Here is an 8,564-nt window from a genome sequence, read left to right as displayed (position 1 = left end):
CAGCTACTGTACTGAAAATGGGAAGTGACCACATTTCTTCCTTATGATATTGTGCCTGACAATCTTCTCCAAGGGTGTGCTGAACATTTGATACTTATACTGGGATCAGAAGATAGGAATGAAGAATCGTAAAAAGATCAGGTCGCGGAAGTCTTCACAGACGTCTCTGTTACGATGTTGCATTTAGTTAGGGAGGCTTTCACAGTGTCTGTATAGCATTTCCTCTGCCTTTCTTGTGATTGCTTGCCATTATTTGGGGTTCGTTGGTCTAGGGGTATGATTCTCGCTTTGGGTGTCTCGCTGTCGGAATTTGCGAGAGGTCCCGGGTTCAAATCCCGGATGAGCCCTTTGATGAGGGTTTCCATTGGGCAAGCAGCATGTTTTCTTCATTTCTTTGCGGCGTAGACGGCGGGATTCATTCACATTGGGTTTGCTTTGAGAAGCTGAGCTCAAACTGCAGGGAACCAATACGTTCCCGAGAAAATTGAAACATTTTAAGGGGCAGCAGGGTAGCATGGTGGTTAGCATAACTGCTTCACAGCTCCAGGTCCCAGGTTCGATTCCCGGCTGGGTCACTGTCTGTGTGGAGTCTGCACGTCCTCCCCCTGTGTGCGTGGGTTTCCTCCGGGTGCTCCGGTTTCCTCCCACAGTCCAAAGATGTGCGGGTTAGGTGGATTGGCCATGCTAAATTGCCCGTAGTGTCCTACAAAAAGTAAGGTTAAGGGGGGGGGTTGTTGGGTTACGGGTATAGGGTGGATACGTGGGTTTGAGTAGGGTGATCATGGCTCGGCACAACATTGAGGGCCGAAGGGCCTGTTCTGTGCTGTACTGTTCTATGTTCTATGTTCTATTATGGAGCTCATGCTTTGGGAGTCTTCTGTCGGGCATGCAGGCTATGTGGCCCGCCCACTGCAGCTGGTCGAGCGTGACCAGTGCCTCGATACTGGGGATATTGGCCAGGGAGGGGACGCTCACATTGGTACGCCTATCCTGCCAGTGGATTTGTAGGATCACGCGGAGGCAGTATTGGTGATATAAGCATTTGAGGTGTCTGTTGTACATTATCCATGTTTCTGATGCATAACTGAGAGCCCAAAAGGAAGTTGTTGAAAACAGTATTGTCCAGGGAGGGGACAAAATGCAGTGAACTTTTAAGACTTCTTTGGTGAGAAGTACAGACCAGTGGTTATGTTTTTCAGCATGGATTTCTTCAGGGGCGGTCAGGTCTGACCATCTTGATTGAATTTTTTGAAGAGGTGACCAGGTGTATAGATGAGGGAAATGCATTTGACATAGTCTACTTGGACTTCAGCATGGGAGACTGATAGCTATGGTAGTCCATGGGATCCAAGGTAATTTGGCAAAATGGATCCAGGATTCAGGATTAGCTGAATGGCAGGAAACAGAGGGTGATGGTCGAGAGGTGTTTTTCTGACTGGAAGCCTGTGTCCAGTCGGTCACTCAGGGATCAGTGTTGGAGCCCTTGCTTTTTGTGGTTTATATAAATGATTTAGGCAAGAATGTAGGAGTAACTTCAGTAACTTCACCGATGATACAAAAATTAGTGGGGTGGTAAATAGTGAAGTGGAACCTTAGATTGCAGGAGGATATAGCCGGGCTGGTCAAATGGGCTGATCAGTGGAAAATGCAATTCAATCCGGAAAAGTGTGAGATGATGAGAGAAAATGTCAAGGGAATACATGATAAATGGCAGGTCCCTGGGAAGCACTGAGGAACAGAGGGAGCTTGGTGTGCATGTTTGCACGGTAGCACAGTGGGTAGCACTGTGGCTTCACAGCGCCAGGGTCCCAAGTTCGATTCCCCGCTAGGTCACTGTCTGTGTGGAGTCTACATGTTCTCTATGTGTCTCCAGATGTTCCGGTTTCCTCCCACAGTTCAAAATCGTGCAGTTTAGGTGGATTGGACATGCTAAATTGCCCTTAGTTTCCAAAAATGTTAGGAGGGGTTATTGGGTTATGGGGGTAGGGTGGAAGTGAGGGCTTAATGTGGGTCAGTGCAGACTCGCTGGGCCGAATGGCCTCCTTCTGCACTGCACGTTCTCTGAAAGAAAACAAATCTACAACGGTTCCTTAAGGCAGCAAAGCAGTTGGACACAGTGGCTCAGAAGGCTTATGGCATACTTGCTTTTATTAACCAAAGAATAGAATTCATGAGCAGGGAGGTTATGCTGGAACTGTATAAAACATTGGTCAGGCCACAGCTAGAGTATTTTGTGCAGTTCTGGGATCCATGGGCAGGATTCTCCCGTACCTGGTGGGGCGGGGGGTACCGGCTGGAAAAAAGTGGCGTGAACCACTCCGGCGTTGGGCCGCCCCAAAGGTGCGGAGGTGGAATCCTCCGCACCTTCAGGGGCTAGACCGGCGCCAGAGTGGTTTGCGCCCCACCGAGCGGCGTGGAAGGCCTTTGGCGCGGCGCCAGCTATGGCTGAAGGGACTCCGCCGGCCGGCGCGGGTCTGCGCATGCGCAGGGGGGTCAGTGGCTGCTGACGTCACCAGCGTGCACGCACGGGGGGGGGGGGGGTTCACCTTTGCGCCAGTCATCGCAGAGGCTTACACGGCTGGCACGTAGGAATAGAGTGCCCCCACGGCACAGGCCCGCCCGGGGATCGGTGGGCCCCCATCGTGGGCCAGGCCACCGTGGGGGCACCCCCCCCAGGACCCCAGAGCCCGCCCACTCCACAAGGTCCCGCCGGTAAGGGACCTTGTCCAATTTACGCCGGCAGGACCTGCATAGAACGAGCGGGACTTCGGCCCATTGCGGGCTGGAGAATCGCCAGGGGGGGCCACTGCGAGCGGCCGCCGACCAGTGCGGCGCAATTCCCACCCCTGCTAAATCTCCAGCGCCGGAGAATTCGGCAGTCAGCGGGGGCGGGATTCACCCCGCCCTCCGGCAATTCTCCGTCCCGGTGGGGGGTTGGAGAATCACGCCCCATGTTATAGGAGCAATGTGACAGCACTGGAAAGTGTGCAGAAGAGATTAAAAAAAGAACAAAGGAAATTGCAGCACAAGAACAGACCCTTTTTCTAAATCTGTCGCCTATTTTCCAAGGATCTACTTCCCTCTGTTCCCCACCCGTTCATGTATCTGTCTAGCTGCATCTTAAATGATGTTATCGTGACCGCCTCTACCACCTCCGCTGGCAAAGCGTTCCAGGCACCCACCATCCTCTGCATAAAAAACATTCCACGCACATCTCCCTTAAACTTTCCCCCTCTCACCTTGAAATCGTGACCCCTTGTAATTGACACCCCCACTCTTAGGAAAAGCTTGTTGCTATCCACCCTGTCCATACCTCTCATAATTTTGTAGACCTCAATCAGGTCCCCCCTCAACCTCCGTCTTTCCAATGAAAACAATCCTAATCTACTCAACTTTTCTTCATAGCTAGCACCCTCCATACCAAGCAATATCCTGGTGAACCTCCTCTGCACCCTCTCTAAAGCATCCACATCCTTCTGGTAATGTGGCGACCAGAACTGCACGCAGTATTCCAAATGTGGCTGAACCAAAATCCTATACAACTGTAACATGACCTGCCGACTCTTGTACTCAATACCCCGTCCGATGAAGGCAAGCATACTGTATGCCTTCTTGACCACTCTATCGACCTGCATTGCCACCTTCAGGGTACAATGGACCTGAACTCCCAGATCTCTCTGTACATCAATTTTCCCCAGGACTCTTCCATTGACCGTCTAGTCCGGTCTTGAATTAGATCTTCCAAAAAATGCATCACCTCGCATTTGCCTGGGTTGAACTCCATCTGCCATTTACCAGGATGTTGTCTGGGCTGGAGAGTTTTAGCTATGAAGAGAGATTGGATAGACTGGGGTTATTTTCCTTCGAGCAGAGGAGCCTGAGGGGGAACATGATTGAGATGTATATAATTATGAGGGGCATTGATAGACAGGAAGAAATTTTTCCCCTTGGTTGAGGGGTCAATGACCAGGGGGCCTATATTTAAGGTACGTGACAGGAGGTTTAGAGTGAATGTGAGGGAAAACTTTTCACCCAGAGGGCGGTGGGAGTCTGGAACTTGCTGCCTGAAAGAATAGTGGAGGCAGAGACTCTCATAACATTTAAGATGTATTTAGGTGTGCACTTGCAATGCCAATGTAAACAAGGCTATGGGCCAAGTGCCAGGAAATGGGATTAGAATAATTAGGTGGTTGTTTTTGACCAGCGCAGATGCGATGCGCCATAGGACCTTCTCCTAGGGTGTTACCTCCATCACTCAATTACTTATGACTCTTCAAATGTATAAGGACAATTTTTCAAAGTTGTGTTCAAATGCCATGGATTGAGGCATACTTTCAATGTCTGTCATTCTTTATGACACACATAATTGAACTCCACTAATCTGTGTGCTCTTCTACCCTTCCAATGATTCCGTCTTTTCTACTTTGTCTAGCTCAACCTTCAATTTGTCTTGTAAGTGGATTCTGTACTGACATGGTGGATCAGTTGGCAGGCTTGCATTCTCCTGCAAGTGAAATGTTGCAGCTCCCGTGAAACTGCTAATTTTGTTGAAACATACCAGATAGTTCAATGTTAGGTCATGAACTGAGGAGCATCTTCTGAGGTTGATCTGCCTTGTGAAGTTTAATTCATTCCATAGATTGTCATGGTATGAGGATATGGCACGCTGATAGACCTGCAATTACTGGGCCATTAGTCTCCACGATGTCAAATATTTGTGAACCGAGGAGGATTGATTATACTTGCACTCCAGGACTATGGATCCTGCATGTTGTTTTAGTGAACTGTTATGCACCAAACGTTACGCAGTAGGTTTTGTCATGGCCTTCCAAGTCTTTGGATACATGTCTTTTCGAATTAATAAGGGAAGTATGTTGACACTTGCCATGTGTCAATCTTGGCCAATAATGAGTAGCTGCCAACTTTCTTAGAACAGATCATTTTATTCTTGGAAAAAAGCTTTGGGCAGCAAGATGGATCTCCCTCTTCTATGAGATTGACAGCGTGTCCACCTCTGTTCGCCTTGTGTACATCATCATCATTTTAGATGTTTCTGACGGGATACCTCGTGGTCATTCCTATTGTTTGAATTTATCCATTGAGTGAGACGTGTTTGGATCAACATACAGTTCTTTATAGCCTTCGCTGTAGAACACTGTCGCTGCCAATGGCCTGTCTGCCACATGCCTTCATATTTATAAAAAAATGGGCATTTCCTTACTGCATTCAGAAGGCCAAATCTTCCATATGGCTTGCTAGGCTCTATGAAGTGTGTCAAAAATAAGGATTTGAATCTTAGTCGAACTGCGAGGACCGCTTTCTACATACATCCATCCTTGAGTAGCTCTTCAATGCTATGTGTTTTTGGGTTTATGCAGAGATCTATCTGGAATGCTTTCATGGGATGTGACTGCAATGGCCAACTGAACGATCCTGTCTGCTTGTTCCGTAGAATCCCTACAGTGCAGAAGGAGATAATTCGGCCCATCGAGTGTGTGATGATCCTCCAAAAGAGCAGGCCCCCGCCTTATACCCGGCACACTGATCATGGCCAATCCACGCATCCATGGCCAATCCTGCACATCTTGCCTGCGGGATTAAGTCACAGAGCCCAAAGGAAACCTATGCAGACACGGGAGAACAGGCAAACTCCATACAGACCCAAGGCCAGAATCGAACCCAGGTCCCTGGTGCTGTGAGGCAGCAGTACTAACCACTGTGCCACAATGCCACTCAGCTGGCACGGCACCTGGAAAATCACAGTATGTACCCTTTCCTCTGCATCTGCTGGTGAAATGGCCTATGGATTCCCTACACTATGATCAAAATGACATGTATTCACATACGGAAGTTTAACCTGATTTTAAACTGGCCCTGCAATGGAGTCCATGGGCGGAATTCTCCATTTGAGAGACTAAGTGCTGACGTCGGGACTGAATGGGGTGGTTCACAGTACCAATGGGCGTGTGACTGCTGGAGCCATTCTACTGGGCTAGAACTCACAGCACGTGGAACCAGTGCAATTCCAACACGCGCCGGTGTGTAATCCGCTGAGGTCAGGAATGGTACTCGAGGGCCTGACAAGCTGCAGCGACATATAAACACTCCATTCCCCACAAAATGTCATTCCAGCCAAGAAGATGGCACTGTGGAGTGCGGCCCCGAGGTTTGCGCACGCAGAGCTGAAGATACTACTGGGGAAGACTCTATTCCCCGGGGTGGGTAGGAGGCTGCCACCCACCGGTATCAACCCGGCCTGGGCGCAGGCAGCAGAAGCTTTGAGAGTACGAGGACTGGACAACTGTGCAGGAAGAAGCATCGCTCAGGGCATCACTGGCACCCAACCCTGTCCCCTGAAGATTGCATGGTTAGTCTTTAATTCGTTCTAATGGGGTAGGGCAGGGGACTGGCAGGCTGCTTATGGAACTGAATATAACTGTGAGCTTTTTAGAGATGGGGTTATCTGGTCTTGCATGGTCCAAAATAATCGACTGCTCACCGATTCAAGATCAAAGGCTTTTGATGTAATAATAATCTTTTTTGCCACAAGTAGGCTTACATTTTCACATGTGGGCAGCACGGTAGCATGGTGGTTAGCACAATTGCTTCACAGCTCCAGAGTCCCAGGTTTGATTCCCTGCTTGGGTCACTGTGCGGAGTCTGCACGTTCTCCCCGTGTGTGCGTGGGTTTCCTCCAGGTGCTCTGGTTTCCTCCCACAGTCCAAAGATGTGCAGGTTAGGTGGATTGGCCATGCTAAATTGCCCGTAGTGTCCAAAATTGCCCTTAGTGTTGGGTGGGGTTACAGGGGATAGGGTGGAGGTGTGGGCTTGGATAGGGTGCTCTTTCAAAGAGCCGGTGCAGACTCGATGGGCTGAGTAAATTCTATTCTCTGATTAACACTGCAATGATGTTACTGTGAAAAGCTCCTAGTCTGCACGTTCTGGCGCCTGTTCGGGCACACAGAGGGAGAATTTGGAATGCCCAATTCACCTAACTGCACAACTTTTGGGGCTTGTAGGAAGAAACCGGAGCACCCAGAGGAAACCCACGCAGACACGGGGAAAATGTGCAGACTCCACACAGACAATGACCCAAGCTGGGAATCGAACCTAATACCCTGGCACTGTGAACCAACAGTGCTAACCACTCTGCTACCGTGCCGCCCATTATGACCATTCTGTACACTGCTGGCATATGCATAGCACAACAGCAGAGCTGAACCTCATGGCCTTGGTATCCAGTCAAGGGCACCTTAAAAACAGCATTCACTCATTTTAAAAAGAGAAGGAACCAGTCATTTCCCAGCTTGAAAATCGGTGATGTCTTGAATACTCATTTCATCTTTCTTCCCTGGTTCCTCTGCTGCTCTGCCCTAATCATCCTCAAAATCATATTCTCAGTCCAGATGACTTTCTACTGTCTTACATGTATCAAACTAAATTGGTAAGAGGACTTTTTTGTCTGCAATTTAATTGATGATTAGTATTTGGGCGTTTAAGCATAATTCAGATTGATAAAAGAGTGAGACAATTGAAATTTTCCCTTTACCTTTCCAATTACATTCTATGGATGCAAATGAAAGACTTGACTTGTTGTTCAATATTGTAGTTGGAAGAAGATAAATGCAGCACTTATTATACATGTATGTAAAGTTTATGCAGAGATTTCTGGCAAATGTTGACAGGGAAGGATGAAAAGTCATTTGAAACTGAAAGCAAAGAACAAAATGAAAATGGTAGCTGGTAAACTGCACAGCAAGTAAAGGGGAATTCAAAATATGAGAGAATTTACATTCTCTGGTAAATAAAGCCGAAAAATTAAAACAAAACAAGAACAATATTTGGTTTAATGATCAATTGCTGCACAACAGAATAGGCTACTGCAAGGTTTAAGGCTAGCCTCATCAATATTAATGCAACTTTTCATCAATAAATTAAACGATCGGTAAAACAGATTATCATGAGAAAAAAGAAATCAGCGGGAGTAACGCTGCACATTGCAAATGTTAAAATAGTGTATTCCCTCAGTCCTACATTTTACAAGCAGACCAGACTTTATTATCATTAATAGACTGATGTCAGAGTCCTTCTTGTTTATTTCCTTTCTTCCCATGTCTTTTATGTTATTTTATCATTTTGGTCCATGGATCCAGAATCAGAATGTACCTCTAAGCAGAAGAGTCAAGGTTGAAGCAGCCTGCTTGTTAGAACATTATGTTTCCAGGTTTTGTTTTTAGCCATACTCCTCGGCACCGAGTGGATCTTAGCAACACTGGTTTCAACGGAGTCGGATCGATTGGTTGACTGGCAATCGGTGGGTTGGCATGGAGCAGTGTTCTGCCTGACAACGGTCAGTGGCAGGTTCCTGTGTAATGCTTTCTGAGAGAACTGGTCAGAAGCATTTAGGCCTCAAAAGTGAAAGGGATACTTTCTCTCTCTCTTCTGCTTGCTGAAGTGAAGAACTGCTTTATTGTTCTTTAAGCAGTTAGTGCCCCGCATATCCTTTGCTGTTAAACTGGACTGATGCCAAGACTGTAGAGAAGGGAGACAACCTTGTCAGAGAA

General features: G+C 47.7%; 1 non-coding gene across 1 annotated transcript; it reads left to right on the top strand.

Annotated features, from left to right (window-relative positions):
* The first annotated feature begins 257 nt into the window (after positions 1-257).
* trnap-ugg lies at positions 258-347 on the top strand. Its single transcript is given in 2 exon segments — positions 258-293; positions 312-347. It is a non-coding gene; the product is annotated as a tRNA-Pro (tRNA).
* Positions 348-8,564: the final 8,217 nt, after the last annotated feature.

This window comes from Scyliorhinus canicula, chromosome 8 (assembly GCF_902713615.1).
Source record: "Scyliorhinus canicula chromosome 8, sScyCan1.1, whole genome shotgun sequence".
Taxonomy (NCBI): domain Eukaryota; kingdom Metazoa; phylum Chordata; class Chondrichthyes; order Carcharhiniformes; family Scyliorhinidae; genus Scyliorhinus; species Scyliorhinus canicula.
This window is presented reverse-complemented; position numbering and strand designations above follow the sequence as displayed.